Source organism: Eretmochelys imbricata, chromosome 7 (assembly GCF_965152235.1).
Source record: "Eretmochelys imbricata isolate rEreImb1 chromosome 7, rEreImb1.hap1, whole genome shotgun sequence".
Lineage (NCBI taxonomy): Eukaryota > Metazoa > Chordata > Testudines > Cheloniidae > Eretmochelys > Eretmochelys imbricata.
Window position 1 is genome coordinate 15,625,972 of NC_135578.1, and position 21,285 is coordinate 15,647,256.

A 21,285-nucleotide genomic window follows, 5' to 3' on the forward strand; every position below is an offset into this window, starting at 1 on the left:
CCGTAGTCTCTTTATGAAGACATGGAAAATAAAAGAACCCAAAGCAGGGTGACAATCGATGAAAAGATTAGAGCATGACCTTTGATGGATGAAAGGAGTTTAACAGGTACTGAACATCTTAAGGAGAGCTACAAAGAGAAGAACCATAATGTTTTCCATAAACAGTCTCAAATGTGCTTTGAATCTGGATGGCTTTCATTTTAAATTCAGGAAAACAGCAAGCAAAGAAAGAGCAAAGGGAAAATCTCTGTGAGAGAAAGTAGAGTGTCTCTAACTTGAGAGTCTCCAGCGTGAAATGCCTCGTGGTCTTGCCCGCTCGTAGACAGATGGGACTCTTACACTTAAAGCTGCGGTACCCGAGAAACGGAATCATAGCTCTGTAGTGCACAGAAACAACTGCCCATGAGCACGTAAGAGGCAACAATTACAAAGCAGGGAAGGAAGCAATTGAGTGGTTGAACAGAGTTGTTAGAAAAGGTAATCTGTAACTGTGAGCAGTTTGTTTAGAGTTTTTATGCAGATGGACAATTGAATAGTTTTACTAAGTGATACAAATGAGGCTCTCTAATTAGAAGCAAATTGCAAGCTGGGTTTGAAGTCATGACAAAGTGCTAAGTTGGTCAGTCTTAGATGATGGTAGCCCATTAGTTTGAGGCAAAAATTGAGAGATTGGACAGCTTCTTTACAGACCCTTGTCTAAGGCTGTCCCTTCCGGGGAGGATGAGGAGTGCTGTTTGATGTAGGCAGTGGAAAGTGGAGAAACCACAAAGCTGAGCTAGTTCAAGTTGTGCCAGGCTGAGGGTGATGCAGGCAGCCTCAGCCCACTCCAAGGTTAGCTGGATATGAGGCATGTCGCTCCCCGCTTGGCAAACAGCAGGCTTGCGAAACCCACGAGTGCAACAATCTCGAAGATAAACCAGGCAAAGCAATGAGAATCCTTCTCCAATATGCCATGAGCATGTTGCTTATTGCCAGCCACATGCCCTAGCTGTGTGCCCACGCAATACCGTAAATGAGCAGGAGACTCCCAGGAAAATATCCCGGAGGTGGGGATGGGCAATGCTGCACTCCCTGTCTTGATCTGGGAATGCTGCTTCCCGCTTCTGTGTGTCACAACTTCCACCCCTGTCAGTGATCCAGCCCAACTCAGCACCTTTTGCCTAGCTCTGTGAGGTTGCTTGCTATTAAGCCTTGCTTGCAAGCAGCAGTAATAGTTCTTTTAAATAAAGTAACAATAACTGCGTGGAATGCCCTAACCCCCTGGAAGTAGCATTGGGGTGTTGGCACTATCCTGCATGTATATGTTTTAAACCTGCCTTCCAGTCTTGACAAGCTGACAGTAATTTGTGCTGAATATCGCTCTAACCTGCTGCTGTTTGGGAGCCTTCAACTTCTCTCTGTCTCTAGGTTATTTACTTTTGACATGCTTTCTAGCCTAATATGGAAGTCAACTAGGCAAAACCTGTAAAAAAGATAACGCTGCTCTTGCAAAGGGCTTTGATGGTCCTTCGTAGCCATGCCTCATTTCTGAAGATGTGTCCGCACTGCAGTTAGAGATGTGATTGCAGCTCAGATAGGCATACCTGCACTATTCTGGGAATGGGCCACATCCACCCTGATTGAATTGGCCCTGTTAGCACTACAAGAAGTAGTTTTCCCTCTGTTGATATTCACCCCTTCTTGTCAACTGTTGGGAATGGGCCACATCCACCCTGACTGAATTGGCCTTGTTAGCACTGACCCCACCACTTGGTAAGGCAACTCCCATCTTTCCATGTGTTATATATTTATACCTACTTACTGTATTTTTCACTCCATGCACTTGATGAAGTGGGTTCTAGCCCACGAAAGCTTAGGCCCAGATCAACTTGTTAGTCCCTAAGGTGCCACAAGAACTCCTCATTGTTTTTGCTGATTCAGATAAGCATGGCTACCCCTCTGAAACCTAGCTTTAATCTAGTTAGCACAGCTGAAAATAGCAGGGAAGATGTGGGAGCATGGGCTGTACAAGCCCACCTGGACCCTGAATTGGGTACCTACTTGTATTGCTAGACCATGCTGGGATTTGTGCCGCTGTGTAGTCACTATTTTTAACCATGCTAGCTAGATTAAAGCTAGCAAGGTATGTTCACCCAAGCCACAATCAGCCTCCGATTAACATAAATGTTGACTTCATGACTGAGAGGTGGTATCTGCCACTACTCAAGAGCCAGCTTCTAGTGTCCTTGGCATTACAAATAAACTACTGATACCTCAGGATTGATACCGGGGTCTCAAACACGCGGCCTGTGGGGTTATTTTCTGTGGCCCACCAGCTCCCCACGGTCCCCCTGCCCCCCCAGTGTTTACCTAGAGCGGCTCCGGCCCAGCATGCACCGGGAGCAGGGCAGGCTCCCTGCCTGCCTGCCCTACCCCTGCGCCACTCCAGGAAGCGGCCGGGACCTGGGGGAGGAGGGGAAAGGGGTCTGTGTGTTGCCCTGGCTGCTCTTCCAAGTACCTCCCCGCCGCTGACCCACCCCCCGAGCCCCCTCCTGCAGCTGAACCCCCTGCCCTGAGCCCCCTCCTGCACCCAACCCCCTGCCCTGAGCCCCCTCCTGCACCCCTCCTGCACCCCAACCCCTTGCCCTGAGCCCCCTGCCCCACTCCGCACCCCACACCCCTCCTGCACCCCAACCCCTGCCACACCCTGCACCCGACCTCCTGCACCCCAGCCCCTGCCGCACCCCTCCTGCACCCTGACCCCCTGCCCTGAGCCGCCTGCTGCACCATGACCTCCTGCACCCTGACCCCCTGCCTTGAGCCGCCTGCCGCACCCTGCACCGCAACCCCCTGCCCTGACCCCCTGGCACACCCTGCACCCCTCCTGCACCTCCTGGGGGCGGAGTTGTGGTGGGGATTTCAGGGAAGGGGTTGGAATGGGGGCAGGGAAGGGGTGGGAAGAGGAGGGGCAGGGGCGGGGCCGCACGGAAGGGGTGGAGTGGGGGTGAGGCCGGGGCAGTGAGGGGCGGGGTCAGTAGTGCGGCCCTCGGGCCAATGTACTCATCCTCATGTGGCCCTCATGGTCATTTGAGTTTGAGACCCCTGGTTTGTACAGTTGGCTACTAAACTCTTTGGAGCATATTCATCCCGAGTTTTTCCATTAAAACCAGCGTAAGGACATCCCTGATCATGTCTAGCCTAAGGAATGTAAAATGAAATTGGCTGTAGCATATCTTGAAATCAGCTGAACCAAACTGGTCTTTTAAAATAAATAAATAAATAAACAAATCTGTTCCCTCCATGGTGTATAATAAATTGGTTAGTCTCTAAGGTGCCACAAGTACTCCTTTTCTTTTTGCGAATACAGACTAACACGGCTGTTACTCTGAAAACTGATACCACTGGAAATTTTGCTTCAAGCAAACTTCATTTATCAGAGCTTTGCCAGGGTTTTGGTAAAATTGGGGCTGCAGATACTGCCAGAGAACATACTGAAAATAATTTTAAAACACTGAAACCAAGCTAAATTATGTTGTCTCCACAATTGACCTGTAAAGCTCTACAAAATTCTAAAGATCTTCCAAGTTAAAGAAAAGCAGAGATTAAACCCATCAACTTCTGCCATAGTTGATCAGTTACATAATGCATGCAGTACAAGAATAGAATAGCCCATGAAGCAGATTTCAGTAAGGGGAAAAGCTGTTTGCCAACTATCAGCTGCTAGTTGTAGATAAGCTTTGACTGTCTGGCCTCAAGCAGTAGAATGATTCATTTTCTACCTGGTGACTACTCCTAACTGGATTTATTCACCACTTAAAGGCAACACGCATTTCTTTAAAAGCTATTCGGGAGTAAAAGTAATCTTGTGCTACCCTTGTTGAATTTAGGGTTCTTGAAGATACTCAAGATAGAAAGGGTTGCATTTGTTCAGGAGAACTCCTAATTTATTGTAAACCAATCTGAGAAGTGTGAGCAGTACTACTGCAGATAAGGGCATTAAAATAATTTATACTAGAATATATTGTGAATGCTAATAGCTACTTATTTTCTTCTTGATACTTCTACATATTGTAAGAAATTTTAGCAACAAAGAGAGGCTACTTAGACCATTCTGTTTACCACTTCTGCTTCCGTTTCTTATATATGGTTAAAGACTTCATACCCCATTTTTATAAACTCTCTCTGAACTTGCTAAACCAGTAGCTCCACGTCAGGTTATGATTGAAATAAATTTAAAATGGTTATGACAAAGTTTAGGGCCCTGACTTCTGCATGCATGTACAGTTATGAGTGCCTGTTCATTTCCCCGCACTCTGTTGTAAAACTTTACCCCAGCTTTTGCTTTGTTCAAGTATGAGAAAAGTTTATTTGGCAGAGCCAAAGTTCTTTTTAGTTCCATTATGGGTAGGACTTCACTTACGCTATTCAGCAAAAGTCTAGTCCTCTCCCCTCTGCCCTGTCCCCAATGCTCATCCCCACTTTAACCATGTGATTTGTCATCTCCTATGGCATTTGGAGGTCTCCATTCTAAATGACTTTGAATCACTATTATCTTAATCCCTAGTAGGCATTTGTTTACCTCTCTGCCACTATAGTCTACTGGAGCTGGTAGTTGTCTACTGTGGAATTGAGAGCTGCAGGTCAGACCTGAAGTACAATTTAGCAAAAGAAGTGTAAGGAAAGTTTCCGTGTAGTGTCTGATCTTGTTATATTATATACTGCATAGTATACTGTATACTAGTTGAGACCCAGCGAGTCTAGTAATAGACAACCAGTCTGTTTTCTAGAGGCATTCCCTCCCTATAAACATGCCTGACCTCCTCTCCTCCCCACTAAAAACCAGACACACCAGCATTGTATTACCTGTGGACTTGTATTTTCACTCAGTCTCCCTCCCACCAAAGGGACATGTAGAGAAAATAGAAGATTGTCTGGCTCCAGCAGCCAAGCCCTTTGTCAAAGGCTGTACATGACTTTTGGTTCCATCCCTGACAGCCCACAGTGCTGCTGTGATTCCGGTGCAACATGCAAAGGACTTGATCAGAGCCCAGATGCTACTGCTAAGATGCAGTGGGAGAAATGTTGGCTGCTGGCCTGTGGACTGAAGAGCCAAGCTCAATACTCAACGCTTTTTCCCAGATGCTAGCCTGTTGTGCTTCCATTTGACTGAGGGAGTGGCCACAGTGTAATGCCGAATGTCTGTGATTCTTCCTCCTCCCATGCAACAAAGCATTTGTTACAAGAGTTATGGTTTTTCACTTCAAAGGCTGACCTTTTCAATGTGCTATGAATTAGCATGGAGAGCTGTGCACACACTCCTCCCACTCCTCTTTTCCCATCATTTCATAGTTCTCCCATGTGACTTCCTGGATTTTTCCCTTGATCTGAATTTAAAAAAAAAAATTCAGTTTACGTTTGTGGAATGCTTGAAACTTTACGTATGACTGAAGAGATTTCTTAGAGCGATAAGGCGGGTGAAGTATTATCTTTTATTGGACCAACTTCTGTGGGTGAGAGAGACGAGCTCTCACGCTCTCTCACCCACAGAAGCTGATCCAATAAAAGATATTACCTCACCCACCTTGTCTGTCTAATATCCTGGGACTGACACAGCTACAACTAAATTCCTTAAATCTTGGCATTTGCTCAGTTTTCTCAATGATCAGTAGTACGCTGTGGTATTCCTAATGAGCTGAAAGCCATACCACGTTAGTAGCGTAGAATCGGCCCAGACTGTGACTTTCACTGAAACACCTTGCTCGTACAAATGTTTTCTGCATGAGTGGCAGGTCTGTTAGGGCCAATTGTACAAACTCTGGTAACCCAGATTTTGAGACTTAACTTGGAATCCAGCTTCTCTCTCTTCTTGCTGCCATTCTCCCCAACTCTCTGTAAAGATTCTGAGATGGGTATGTTGTGTTGCTGACTGCTCACACACTGGAGCCTACTATTATTCCCAAGGTTGAAGTTCTTGGTGCTTGTGTAACCAAACTGTATGGATTGACAGTTGGTATGTGAACAAAGCATGAGTGCATCCTGTCTGTTCAGTTCCGTGGCAGAATATTTCCAGTAGAGCAGATGTCAGCTAAGATGATGACAGTATCATAGAGCCCTGCTCTAGCCTTTAATGCCTCTCATAATATTTTTAGAATACCAAACCAGAGCACTGAAATGGTAAATGATATCAAAGTTCCTAATGCAGGATTTATTTGTAATTTCACTTACTAATGTTTACTTTCAACCTCTCTTCTTCTCTCCTTTTTCTTTTCCAGTTGATCACCATTGATGAATTGGATAATGCTGAGGTCTTAATTTTATTTTTCTTCCATGGCAGTGTTTCTGTGATGTTTGTTTTATGAGTAGCAGTGTGATCTGTCATGCTGTCTTTCCAGTGTTGAGCGTTCTGACTCCTGCACCTGTTAGTGAATTAGATGAGTTTAGTCCGCTATGTGTCTACGTTGGTAGTTACCATAACTAATTCTGTCTGTCATTATCCCCAAGTATTATCCCAAATGTAGTTGTAGGTTTGGCAAGCTGCAATCATCTGGTGGCATAATAGTATGCATACTGCTTAGGATCAGAGCTGAGTGCTGTTAGATACTAGCTGCAGTGAGTACCATTAAAATGTTAGCATTTATCATTCCACAGTAATTATTGTACCACTGTATTGCTTAACTCGCAATTTGGAAGGTAGGGTGGTTAACCTAAATATCTGGAAAGGTTAATACTAAGTTTTAATGGCACCCATTTATACTTGATGGGAAAGAATGAGAGATGCCAATTGGAGGAGACCCTAAATGAACTGTCTTTGCTTACTAGCTAGTGAGAGTGATTGCTCATAACAATGTATTTGTGTAGCACACTGAGAGAATAGAAGGGGATGGGCCCTTGCATAGGAACTGTGTGGCGTTCTTTCCTACAAAGAAAGTAACTTGATGACTGTTGAGTTCAGCAGAATATATAGGTGTGGTCACTGTTTCTTCCTATTCGGCTTTGGCCTGTGAATATGTGGGAAAATGTAGGTGTATATTGTGAAAGCTACTTGGTGGTAAATCTGTGTCTAATCTTTGCCTGGCAAAGCAGCAGCCTAAGATAGGGTGTTTACACTGAATGCAACATACCTACGTTAAAGGCAGAGGGCCATGTTTGAATGAGATCTTCCAGTTGAGGTAGCTAAATGTTCAAATGCTGTCACTGTTCTATGCACCAACCATCCTATATGCCCCAAAAATGTGGGCCCAAATTCAGAGGCTGATTGTTTTTCTGTATATTTGTACAGTATATCTGTTGCCCAGCAAGTATTTTACTTATTTAAGAGCTTCTTTAAAAAAGTTCTTCTGCCCTTGCTTTGTTTCCTCTGTGTTGTTCCAATCTTCTGTCTGGGGCAAAACTGATCCCTTTAAAATGTAAAACACAGAACTATACTAGCTATTTTTTTCAAATTAAAAAAATATTCTAAACTGGCTTCCTCTGAAACTTTTTTCCTTTTAACCCTAGTCTAGCAATGATCTCAATTATTATTTTGTTGGAACATCCATTGTTTTGAGGAATAAATATAACATTTTGGGAACCTGCTTGCCAAAATGGATTTGGAATCCTACCTATCCATCTCATAATGCTCTTATCTTGAACTGAGCGGTCTTTGTTTGTAGTTATATTCACTTAGTGCATATATTAATGGAAGCTGCGTATGATATATTTAGAGAATGAGGATGATTTTCCTGTTACTCATTTCACACTATTAAAGTCCCTTTACTCCAGGAGAGTTACTCCTCACCTTACACTAATATGAGGAGACTCAGGCACTATATCTTTCCAGGCTTCACAGGGGAGCTTAAAATAGTTGGCAGCAGAGTTTAGTGTCAAACCTTGGATGTGATTTGTTTTTTTCTTACTAATTAAGATTTCTCTCTAACCTAGACTGCTCCACTGGAAATGAGCTCTGTTTTTGAGAAGTTAATTTATAACACATTAACATTTCAATCAGGTGCTAGACCCTTTTGTTTCTGTGGGGGTGCAGCTTCCCCAAATGGTATGTATAATTTATCCTGGAGAAACTTCAGACAGAACTTGAGATTGTTTAATTGCAAATTAAAGTCATAAAGTGAAACTCCCTCTCTCTTTCCTCTTAGTCTCTTGCCATAATGTTCCATCTCGTTCCTCAATAAATCAGTTAGAGACTGCAAACCCAATTTAGAACTTAGTCTTCTGGCTGCAAATAAGAGCTTTACTGCTTCCTTATGGAACAATTCCATGGATGGAGCAGGTGTGTTTATAAACACACAGGAAATGAACAGTGTCTGTTTATAAAGAGAGATGCTGGCAGTGGTTAGGATTTTTTGAGAATTCTCAAAGGAAGCTGTGATGTTTCCCATCATAGCTTCTGCTGGCATCTGTAAAAGTTAGGGTCAAAGAAAACAGAATTCAGTTTTAGTTTCTCCAGCTGCTAAGCTCTGAACAGTCTAGTTTTTCTGAATGGCTGAAATGGTTTTCCACTCACTCCTGCCCCTCAGAGTAGACCTGCTGTTGGCGAGGTAATATTGTTATTGTATTATGACCTAATTTAGAGCTAATTTCACAGTCTTTCTGGCATTCTAAGTAGCTACTGTAAGATACTTTTGGCAAAGGATAGGTTCAAAATCTTGTCTTCCATTTGTTTAAAAAAAAAAGGGAGGGGGGGACCGTAAATGCCACAGCCACACCATTATTTATTACTTACACTTTCAATAATGAGGAAACTCTAAACCAAAGTCAGTGGAGTCTCTCTTAAAATCCTTTCTGTCCTGTGGAAAGGGAGTGCCTTTGTTACTCAGTGAACAATGCTGGAATTCACCCTGTTGAGTAGGAAATCCCCTGCATAACAGGAAGAATTATAAAGGGCCATAATTGTGTGGTCATAACTGTTCTGGCTGTGCCCAACTGTTATGGCACAGACCCGTTGTGTGTTGATCAGCCTGCCAGATTATTGTTCTGAGACTTTTGTAATCTCAAGGATCTGTGGTGTGAATTAAGAACAGAGTAGTGACTTCTACCCAATTTCTTTACATTGATCTGGTTCATTTGGTTTTTGCGTTTATGGATTTACTTTGACAACTGTGGTGGGGTCACCATCTGCAAGGAGTGGAGGGTAGGAGAGTGGTGGTGTTGGGTTGTTTGCGGTTTTTTAAACACTCCGTTAATATCGTCCTTGGTCCATGATCCATTTTGAACTAGACGTGCGAATGGAATGTTAAGGGTTTTTACATAAACTGCTGTGCAACCACCAATATCGTATCTGGGTTCAGTAAAAAATGCTTTACTTCCAAGGGAGAGAATTCATAATGCTGCAGTGTTGTGTGTTGCACAGAATCCAGTATATTTGTGGTAGAACCTTTTTTTTTTATGTGCAAGAAATCCCATCAAAATAAGTGTACAGTACTAGAATTAGATGCATTAGAACTTTAGACCAGTAAGTCTTACATGACACACACATCTTTGAAAACTAGAGAACGAATGACACCAAAGTGTCATTAAGGGGCTGGTTTTGATCTACAAAGGGCTTGGGACCTGTCTGCCTGGGACCACTTCTCTTCCCTTGCCTTACTGCCATTGTGGTGAACAGCAGAAATCTTTAAGCTCATCCCTCTTCATTTAAAGGGAACCTTCTGCCCTCTTATAAGGATCCCTTTCCTCAAGATTGCTTTCTCCGTAAGGTCTAATGTAATTCGAATGTGTTGACTTTCCGGATGTGCTGCGAAGCTCACCTCTTTGAGTGAGCAAAAGACTGAGGCCCAAGGTCTAAGGCCAAAAGTATAATAATGGAGGGTTTCAAGCAGTATTGGTCAGATGATGTGTGGTTGGGTGGAAGGAAGAGGTGGTGCTGTTATGGTCAAGTTTTACTTTGTCTCTGCCTGTGCTCTTCTGTATGTTGAGGGTGCCCAGAGCTTTGAATGGGTGCCCCTTTGGAGGGAGTTCTTATCGAACCAAAATGTAAATGAAGACCAGCAGACGTGTCTTGAAAGACTGAGGGAAAGCTTGATTTCTAAAGAGAGCTATAGTCCATGTCATTTCTTGTTTTGTTACGGGTTTTTTTGTTAAAAGGGAATGTGTACTACTACGACGACTATGACTAGCGGTAGTAATATGAGTTAGTTCACAGATCTGTTCAGCATTTCTGTTCTTGCTCTTTGGTGCCTTCCTGAAGTAGTTGTTGATCTTTGCAAACCTTTGCACAGCACCAGATTAATGTCATGAGTTGAAGGTTATGACTTGCTAGGTGGAGAATAAACTGACAAATATGGACTTTTAAACACGGGCCCTATGCAAATGTTTCTAGTAATAAAAAAAAAAAAGTGGAAAACCCCAACATGAGACACTGACAAGAGTTCTCCCAAGAAGCTGCTGTGGGCCTGATTCTTACCATTGACTGTATTTGCACTGTCTTGCATTGGTGTAACTCCATTGATTTAAGTGGAGTTGCTCCCAATTTGCACCAGCATGAGAAGAGAATTGGGCCTTCTGTGTACAGTTATTTGAGGCATCAAGGAAATCTTACGAATCGTACGAAACAGACTGCAGTAGTTCAGTGAAAAAGTATGAAATAGCTTGGGGTTTTTTAAGCTAAATTCCACCCCTCCCATTGTAGCCCAGGTACCATACATGATCAGAGCTGCTACGTGAAAAATGTAGGTCTGGGTGAATACTTGAATCTCGGGTACACTGTGATTAAGGGGGTTAAAGTATTGGCAAAGTGCTTTCAGAAGCTGTTTAATTTCAAGCCCCCATTGCAGTCTGTCACTGGATTTTAACAGGTGCTAGAGACAAAGCAACCTGCATTGCTATGAGAAGATAAGAGCTTCAATGGAAGTAGTGAGATGCTAGGTAAGGGATTTATAAATCCCAGAACAAATTAATATGTATGGAAGGAGAAGAGCATGAAAGAGGAGAGAACTGTTAAACTTCACCTTAAGGGGGCAATCTGATGATGCTGAATGTAACTGAGAGATGTCCTACTTTTTTTTTCCCCTCCTCCCATATTGTGGTGAACTGCTCCATTGGGCACCTGCCAACATTCAAGCAGCAGTTACATAAGAGCAGCTTTTTTTCCTGGAATTCATGCTCATTGCTGATGTGTGACCTTCAGCAGTAATTGCCAATACATGTGGTGGAACTGTTTACTGTTAGTTCAGTCTGCACTCTGTCTGCCAGTGTCCGAGGCTACAGAAGCAGTTGCATCAGCTATACAGTTGCTATTTCTTTTTACAGTAACGTTGCTCCAAAATGGTTAGATCCAGTATCTTATTATTCAGGTAGGCTGTGTATTTGAAAGAGGTTCAGCAAAGTTCTGTGAATTTCTCTATCGTTGGTCAGTAAAGCTGATGTTTATATGTCCAAGAGTATTTGCGCATAAATTATGAACCCCCTATTCAACACACATCCCCAGCCACTCTTTCCTTGCACATCGTTAGCAAAGCAGAAAGGGACGAGATCCAACAAACAGCTAAGCACCCTCAACTTGCCTTGACATTAGTGGGTATTGAAGGCATTAAGCAGGTGAATTAAAGTAACTTCTAGTAAAATGTTGACTTCAGTTCAATAAAAAGAAGGATTTGTTCTCTTTATGTGGTTGATAAGCAAGCTCCAGAGAAATACACCAGCAAACCCATTCAGTGTGGGTGGGGTTTTTGTTTTTTTTGTTTTGTTTTGTTTTTGAGGTTTCAAGTAGGTGAAAAGGGAACTGAAATCCTTGATTAAAAGGGATTGGCTGCAATAACCTCTGCAGCGATGTGTATCAGTGATAAGCTGTAAAACTACTTTGCAACAACTGGATAAGTTCAGAATGTGTTCTTTTCCAGATCTAAGATAGGAGATGGATAACAAGATAAATGCTAGTTAGATGCACTTTTAAAGATGAAATTATTTCCCTCCTAGAGAGATCTCATGACACAATCAGTGTTTGAATTATGTCTCAAGTAGAAGAAATTAAGTCTCTGGTTTCTGGTCTGTTTTTTAAGCAGGTTCATTGGAGAGGCCTCAGAGACATGCACATGGAACTGACCTTAGGGAGATGGAAGCAGGATTGTGGAAATCTTTGGGTATTGTGTCAGGCGTGAAAAAGGTTCTAATCCTCTGGCTAAATAGTGTTGTGAAGAAGATGGAATAAGCCAGTATAGGCATGGGGAAGCTGAACACCAAGAAGTGTACCAGCTAGGTTACACCTTCTTCTGAATGTACTGTCTGATCAAAAACAACGAGGAGTCCTTGTGGCACCTTAGAGACTAACACATTTGTTTGGGCATTAGCTTTTGTGGGCTAAAACCCACTTCAAAGCTTATGCCCAAATACATTTGTTAGTCTCTAAGGTGCCACAAGGACGCCTCGTTGTTTTTGCTGATACAGCCTAACACAGCTACCACTCTGAAACCTGTATAATCAGAGGTGACCTGAGGAGGACAAAATGGATTTGGCTTTATTTTTTGCTTCTCTATAACCAAGACTGAACATCTTTTGAAACTTGTAATTTTGACTTTTTCATCAAAATGTCAAAATTCAGTGAGGGGGAGAGAGGGGAAAGGATCACGTTTTTATGACAAATATGTCCCATTTCTTTTCATTGCAAAAGCCTGAAATGTTCTCTTTTCTCTCCCTCTCTCCCTCTCTCTCTCCCCCCCCCCCCATTTAAAAAAAAAAATGTTTTTCACCTGTTGTTTTTCTACCTTAGAAATGTCAAGAATATCAGGTCTTCTCTCCCGTATTTTGCTGAGGGCATCCATTTCAGGACCCAGTGAAATTAACTGAAAGAAAAGGAGTACTTGTGGCACCTTAGAGACTAACCAATTTATTTGAGCATGAGCTTTCGTGAGCTACAGCTCACTTCATCAGATGTATACCGTGGATGAAGTGATTGTAGCTCACGAAAGCTCATGCTCAAATAAATTGGTTAGTCTCTAAGGTTCCACAAGTACTCCTTTTCTTTTTGCGAATACAGACTAACACGGCTGTTACTCTGAAACCTGAAATTAACTGGAAGCTCTCTCGGCTCTTTGTTTGAAAGAGTCACAAATGTTTAATAGAGATCTTTTGTTCTAGCTGTTTGCTAGGTATTTGAGCTAAATAACATAGTTAGCAAAAAAGTAAAGAACTCCAGAGTTTTCAAGTCTGGGGGAAAAAAATCTTTTCCTCTCTTGTGCAATTCTATCTTCATTTTTATCTACATTATCAATCACTTGCTAGTTTCCCCCAGTGTCTGTAGTCTTCAGGAAAAACAGAATAGACAAATTCTCAGCTTCTCATGTAAAAAAATCAATCCGATAAAAACCTTAAACTTTTAGGCCTTCTTCATAAAACATAAAGGCAAAAGAGGACAAAAATTCAAACGTTTCCCTTTTAGGTCAGCTTTAAAGTGATGTAATAAGTGCACGCTTACACAGTTAATTGGTTGTACCAACTGCTGAAATGGGTTCATCTACTCTTGAGTCAGATGAGTTGCTTTGGGGGAGATACCTATTACATAACAAATGAGAACTGTTAGAATTGTTCAGGTCAACAATAGGTCAAAATAATAATAATTCTGGTAAGGCTAATAACAAAGGTTTATTTGTCAGACTTTTAGGCAGGAGCGGCTTCAAAGTAGGATGTTCTTGTACAGTAAGTTGAATGGCACTTTCCTTATTGTTAGTAGAAAGGAAATTTTCTATGCTCTTCTCCGACCTTGCCATCCATTCCATTTTAGTTTAACATTTTGAAGCTGAATGCTTTATCTCTGGTGCTTATATGGCACCCAGTACTGCAATATCGTAGTATTTTATCATCTGGAATGCACTTACCCTCATTTCCTCCGTTTTATAGATGAGAGAACCTGAGGCAAAGCGAGATTGTCATAATCCAAGGTCATACAGGAAACCTATGGCAGAGCAGGGAATTGCAGCTGGCTCCCAGGTTAACACTTTTTAACCATTGGACCATCATTCTCTGAAGCCTATTGCTAATAATTTGTTTACCCTGCTAAGGATAGCATGACACTCTTAACTCAACATTTCTTTGCTACTTTTAACCAGTTCTGATTAAAACAATCCAGTCAAACTCATTATTCAGTTTTTAGTCTTACTGATTGATTGCTAAAGCCCTGTTACAGTTGCAGTGTTACAGGCGAACTGACTCTTAGGACTGCATCAAGCTCCCATCATCTGAAGTTACTGAAACCTTTCCAGAAGCAAGGGTTTCCCCAAGCAGTTCACTTTATAAGATTGGGCCCTAAAGCCCTATATGCCGTTTCCTGTTTAATTTGGAAAACATTGGGACTTTTCCATGTCATATACTTCCTCTTCCTAATCCCTGTAAATCACTTTGATCTATGGGATCAAATTAACTTCTTTTGGATTCTTTGTAGCTCTGGCAACTTTCAGTCCTAAAACATGAACATATCTGCTTGGTCAGTGTGTGGTAAGAGCACAAGACCAGGGCATTCTAGTTCAGACTCTGACACCCTCCGTAGCCTGGGTCAGGACACTTAACCTTTCTGGTTCAGTTTCTCAATCTTTGAAAAGAAGACAAACATTAATTCCCTTAACAGAGGTGTGTGCAGTTGAGCTTGTGTTATCGGTAAGGAGACTGATTATTACTGTAGTAATAAGAGGGCTTTTTCACTTTGCTCTGAGGCAAGTTGTGTACTGGGTGCTGGTGTGGTCTGGATAAGGGGCTCAGACTGACTAATGGTCTGGAAATGGCAATTCCAATATTATTTGTTGAGCAATGGGAGTGTGCTTGGTCATGAGTACTAGGTAGATGAAGACAAATTTCCTGCATAAATGAGGTTCTTCCTCTTTAACTTTTGTTCTCCAAGCTTAAATACTCTAAACTCCCATTTGACCAAGACTTCAGTGGCTTATACGCTTGTTAAATTTCCAGAATACATAGGAATGACAATGCAAGGAAATAATGTACCCAAGAGACATGTGAATCAGCCAGGAGGAAAGTTGATTAGATGAAATAAGGAGAACGGCTTTTCCTGATCGTGGAATCCCTCCCCACTGAATGCCAAGTTGGAAAAAGTCAGTCCCTCTGCCTCTTCCCTTAGCAGTGGAACCTCTCCACCTCACACTTCCTCAGTTTGGTTGCCTTCCTCTCTTTCCCTGCCTGTTTTTTCCTACTCTATTGCTGATATTCTGAAAACTGATTCACCACAATCACTCTACTACTAGGTTGCTCTGTGTGTGTGTGTGTGTGTGTGTGTGTGTGTGTGTGTGTGTGTGTGTGGTCGGTCTTGCAGTTAAGGCTCTGGACTGGCCCTTGGGAGATCTGGGTTCAAATCCTGGTTCTAGTACAGGTATCTGGTGTGACCTTAGGCACACCAGACTTAATCTGCTTGTGCCTGTTTTTCGTCTTTAAAATTAGTGTGATGCCTCCTTTCTCCTACTCATGGTCTCATTTGTCTGTGTAGGTTGTAAGCTCTTCGGGGCAGAGAATGAGTGTTACGAGTGTATACAGCACCTACCACAGCAGGTTGCTGACCTTGTTTGGCATCTCTAAATGCTCTTATTTCATAAATAGTAATTAGTTCTTGGGGTGTCTGTTTCAGAGAAATTAAATGAATTACCCATGTTAAAAAGGCTTTATAGGTCTCATATGTCTGTGTTGAAAGTCTGTAAATTTTACTAAGTGATACGGGTAGACTCATCTTAATTTGTGTTAACATGCTGCATCACATTTTAAATGGAAAATCTATTTATTGCCCCCTTTAGGATCCCCCTTGGTTGCTTATGTCCAATACTATAATCACATTGTTCTTTTATTTCAGAAAAAGAATGTTTGTCTTATGAACAACAGTACACTGAAAATTTCCTTTCAGAATCCATATCCTAAAACAGATGTCTGCTGCAAGTGGTATTCAGACAATGATTTACCCCCACTGGGGATTAAGCCACTACAATAAAATGTGTTATTCACCATATCTGTCAGTGTATATGTTTGGGGACAGATTTTGGAAAGGGCGTATTCTTCTGCATTGGTAGTTCATGTGAGCAAGTTGGGGACATGCAACTTTAGCAGGTATGCTTTGGAGAACGTGGTCCCTTATCAGCACTATACATGTAAGCATTCTTTCAGTATGTGTAGAAACCACAATTATGCCATAATTCAGCGAGCTGATGCAGCTAAGGTCAAATGAGCGGCAGAAAATCCATGGAAAGTTTTTTGTGTTTTTGTTTTGGTTGGTTTTGAAATTCCCCTCTCCCTAAGTGTTGACCATTAGATTTCTGTTTTAGATGAAACATTTCTGAACTATGACTAATTATCTGCATTTTACTTTCAACCAGCTGCCGCAACTTCCAGAAACGGAAAGCTCTGTAGAGGTGTGTCACCCACCTATATTTGTAAAACACACAAATATTGGTGTTTTAAAGTAGTCATGGTTAAATGTCTTTCTTGTTGGTCAAATCTGTGGTGTTGTTTTATCCAGTGATGTAGGCAGAGGGACGTATGCAGCTCTGCTGAAATGGTTCAATCCAATATATAAAAATATTCTCGCCAATGGGGAAAAAAATAGGTCTCTTACCAATTCAAAACTTGTTCTCATATAGTACCATTAAGAGCAAAGACTGAAACTTTCAAAGCGGTGTGGGTAATTCAGCCACCCATCTTTAATGGAGGCACTACATTGAAAGTCTCAGCTCAGATCCCTTGTGTTAAAGAACTAGGCTTCATTCCTCTCACTTCTCGGGGAGATCAAATATCCGGAATCCTTTTATCCTGTATGTTAAAAACAAGAGGTTGGGATGTGAGGGGTGAGAAAATAGTGGAACTTTTACCCAAGTTCCACAAATCCAGAATAGTTGAATATTCCTGTTTTTAAAAAGATTCCGTGAAATACTAATGTTGGGCTTTCAATTGCCATCATTACATTACAGGATTAACACCCATTAGGATGAATCAGTTCATATTCAACAATTTATCCACCAAAAACATTTAGGATTAAACTTTTATTTATTTATGCATTTATGAAAGCTTGAATTATTTTGAAACTAATGAAGCAACCAATGATGCGGTTGGCACAGAATGTACCATTGCCTACTAGATCAGTTTTACTCTTGATTAAAGCTATATGAAAGCTTAAGTCTAGCTTGTTTTCAATTGCCTAGGCTATGTAAAGAATTTTATGTGGCTAAGCAGTATTATGGGTTTGTTGTAAGTGATGAAGAGAAAAATGTAGTTTTCAGTACTTTGGAACTTTATCATAAGTAGCATTTGTGGAGTAGTGTTTAAGTGTCTAAGTGCTCATTGGTTACAGAATGACTTCAATGAGACATGTGGGAAATAGCCTCTTAGAGTTAAATCGGTCCCTGAAAAATGATTGTCATGAATGATCCAAATGCTTTCGAAGCCATCAACAGTATGAGACATTATTCTGTTCTGAAAATCTGCCTCGTTCAAAGAGAAGGGCCATTTGGCTTTCAGCATTATAAACCCGCCATAGTATTTACTCTGCACAGCCGAACAAAAATACGTTGAAAGCCTCAAACAGAACTGAGGCATTGACATTGGCATTATGTGCCAAATGTCTTCCACATTCGCAAGAGACCGGACTTCCTAATTGGCCAGAGTGAGGTGTGTAAAAATAATGACATTTCCTCCAGAAATGGTGTGTGTTTGTGTGTTTGTAAAAGTGTGTATGCATGGATGTAATGCATGCGTGAATTGCCAAGAACCTGGCCTTTTTTTTTTTTCTGTTTTGTATTATGAATTACTGTGAAACTAGATGGAAACTTTGTGTTACTTTTACTTTTAAATATATACAAACATCTAGCAAACGTGCATGCCCTGTGTAGTTTGATGGAGCGCATCAAAGGTGACCAGTTAAGTGTAGATAAGCCCTGAAACTCTAAGTTTTTTGGTCGACCTGCCTTCCCTCCCGCATTGCTCTCAGTTGTATGACTTTCTTGAATTTTTCTACTGTTTAGTTATTGATGCTGAAGATATTAGTGCCTCTTTAGTATTATACTTTACAACAGAATTTCTGCATGCTCAGCAGGAGCTTGATCAAAGTCTACTACAGAGGCAGCTGGAAGATCATAAAAGGGTATGTATAGTGGTCTGATATATTTTCTGCTAATTACCATTACACTTCCTTCCATCTCTCCTTTTTTCTTAAACAGTATATGCAGGCAGAAAAGTTTGTGTGAAAAATGTATTTGGCTGTTTTTGAAAGGGAACTTATTGTCAATTGTCTTTGAGATTTTCAAACTTGTATTTCTACCAGTTTCAACTGTAAAGTTGTTGAAGGCATATGAGACACGTCTTCAATTAAAATTAAATGGAAAGTGTGTGTGTTTCCTCGGTTGCTTTGGAAATCTCCACCGCAAGGGCTGGTGTGTTTTTTTTTTTTTTTCTTTCATGCTACTGTAGTTGGGGAGGAACTCCCTTGACGCTGGTGATGTCACACCATTGTAAAGCCAATGCGAAAGGATAATCAGGCCCACAGAGTTGACTTGCCTGGCCAAAAAGTGCCTCTTAGCTTTGACAACTAAGCAGTCTTCAAAATCAGCACTGCATGTAGTTCATTGTGGTGCTTCCCACTTTTGCCTGCTCCTCTAGTTAAGCTGCTGTTGTTGTGGTACTTGCTTCTTAACTGTATTACTGTCTTAATCTTGCATTTTAATTGAAGGGTGTATGGAAATGCACAATGTCTTACTGCCTAAAGGTTTTCATCCAATAGAAAACACTTTCTAATATACACACAATACCCAGTTCATCTATACTATGCCGTTGACTACAATAATATTTGTATACCACTTATCTACTGCTTACCAATAGCTTGACTGGATGCTAAATACAGAGACTGAATGTCATTGAACTTTTCTAGGTAGCATGTTTCATATTTCTTAATACAGCCAAACATCTGATATTTGTTTGCATATTGTAAGCATTGAAGTGCTGTATAATACTAACATTATAGTTAAAGAAGTGTTCTCAAGCCCATTGTTACAGCTGAATTAATGACAGTATTTGGGAAATTATTTTCTCTCCTCTTTTATTCAGATTACATTCTCATCTGCTTGTCAGTGCTTTTTAATAATTGCATCAAGAAAATGATGAGGTTTTCCTTCCCATTGTTTTGAACTGCAGCTCCAAGTGGTATTAAACATGAAAACACATCTCCAAGCTTGTGCAACTCTGGATGAGCATTTTACCAGAAATTGGAATCATTTGACATATGATCTCATCTGCTTTCTCTTGCTATCATGCTCTTTTATGAGTGTCGCTATTTTAGATGTAGTCCAACAATAGCAAGAAGATGGTGGTACCACAACAGGCATACTCAGAAATTCCACTTGAGCTTTTCTCTTGCCTGAAATATTTTGACCACTAAACTTTCTTCATCAGATTTTTTTTTCCTGTCGAGTAGAAATAAAGGCAAACGACCTATAATCCAAAGAACAATCATTAACCTTTAGAAGATGGGAGGGTGGGGAGAAGTGTATTGAACAATGATATTCATAGTAAATGTGTTTAAAAATCTTACGTCAGTCGTAAAAAGTACCATTTTAAATGCCAGTTGCTGTGGCAACTGCTAGTTAATTTAACAGAAGAAAAAGTGGTAATGTGAAAACCCCATTGTAACTTAGTTTTGGCATAAAGGGTGTATAAATGTCAAGTTTTCCTTCTAATGAGTGCACATGCAGAAGACAGCATAGTTTGTTTTTTCGCCTGATCTGACCTTGTTCTGTCATGCACCCTTCACCGCCTGCAAAACTGAGAGCAGCAGGAATGGTATAAATCACTGCAGCATGTACTAGAACAGTATCTTGTCATTGTCCATCAAAATAGCTCACACACAGTCTGGGGTTGTGCCTGTGTGTGTGTGTGGGGGGGGGGTGTTTAGAACTAGTCCCCGCCTCTCTTATATTTTCACAGACCATCCCAATCAGTGTTCGGAAATACAGGCACCTTAGAAGTAATGATCTTTTCCTAGTATCATTTTGCTAAGTGATTTGTGGGAGGAGTGCCCCTGTGAGCCTTTTGTTATAATTTTGGGAGCACATTGCTGGCAAGGCCTTTTTTAAAGGTTTATTTTGAATCTTACCCCTCATCTGAAGCTGATTGCAGAAGAATAAAATATGGATACTATCTAGCATCTTTCATGCCAATAGTTAGGGCTCTACCAAATTCACAGCTGTGAAAAATGCATCAGGGACCCTCAGGGCTGGTGCAAGTGGTTGGGGGCGCCTAAAAGTGGTGCCCTGGCTCGGCAGGGAGGAGCTGCCTTCCGGAGAGCCAGAGCATCGGATTGCACGGGCGGCGAGCCCCAGCCATGGAGGAGCTGGCGCGGCCCTGGGGGGGCAGCAGCCCTGCAAAGGCGGCGGCACCACTAGCGGGGAGCAGCCGCGCCCCCCGCCCTCCTGCCCAGGCTGCTGCCCGGCACCCTTCCCCCCACGGGGGGGAGGGGGTGGGCTCCTGCAGGCTGCAGCAGATGCATGCAAGCGGTGGCCCCCGTGCGCCCCCCCCGGCTCCCCCCTCTCCGTGCTCGGGCTCTGTGGCTCCCGGGAGTGTGAGCGGCCGCCAGGGCGCGGGGCCCTGAGCCAGCTCCAGGAGGGGCGGCGGGGGCGGCTCACGCTCCCGGGAGCCACAGAGCCCGAGCACGGCGAGGGGGGAGCCAGGGGCGCACTGGGGCCGCTGCCGCCTGCATCCGCTGCAGGAGCCCCTGGGAGGGGGGGCGCGCCCCCGGCTCCCCCCTCACTGTGCTCAGGTTCTGCAGCTCCCGGGTGTGTAAACTGCCGCTCCCTCTCCCAGAGCGGACTCCCCCGGCGGCAGTGGCTCCTCACATGCAGGGATGAGTGCTGCCTAATGATCTCCGAGTTGCTGGTGCGGGTGCCGAGGAGCAGCCAAGCAGGGGAGAGGAACCAGCTGAGGCAGCAGCCAGGAGTGTCCAGGGGGAAGGTGCTGAGAATACACCATTCGGGGCCTGGTTCTGCTTTAACCTCTGGCATATCAACTGGGCTCAGTCCTGGGTACACAAACAGTGCTGCATGAAGGACCTCAGAAACAGGCCTGACTTGGGAATTCACATAAGTGCTGAATTTATGCCCCTGCTTTGAGGCTATGTGGAGTGTGAGAGATAGAGAGAGGTCCCTGTGTGCGTGATGTCTCTGTGCATCTGTTTTGTGTCAATGGGCATCTCTGTGTCTGATGTGTGTCCATCTGTTTGACATGTCTGTTTGTGTGCGTCTCTGAGTGACATGTCTGTCCATGGGACGTGTCTGTCTGTGTCCCTCTATGTGCGATGTGTGTGACCTGTATCCTTGTGTGTGTGATGCATCACATGTGGCCTGGGGG

General features: G+C 42.6%; 1 protein-coding gene across 1 annotated transcript in view; it reads left to right on the forward strand.

Moving 5' to 3' along the window:
* The window catches only part of ITPR1 (inositol 1,4,5-trisphosphate receptor type 1), a 233,385-nt gene that overhangs the window by 118,959 nt on the left and 93,141 nt on the right, over positions 1-21,285 (forward strand). The gene's annotated exons all lie outside the window — the stretch shown is intronic.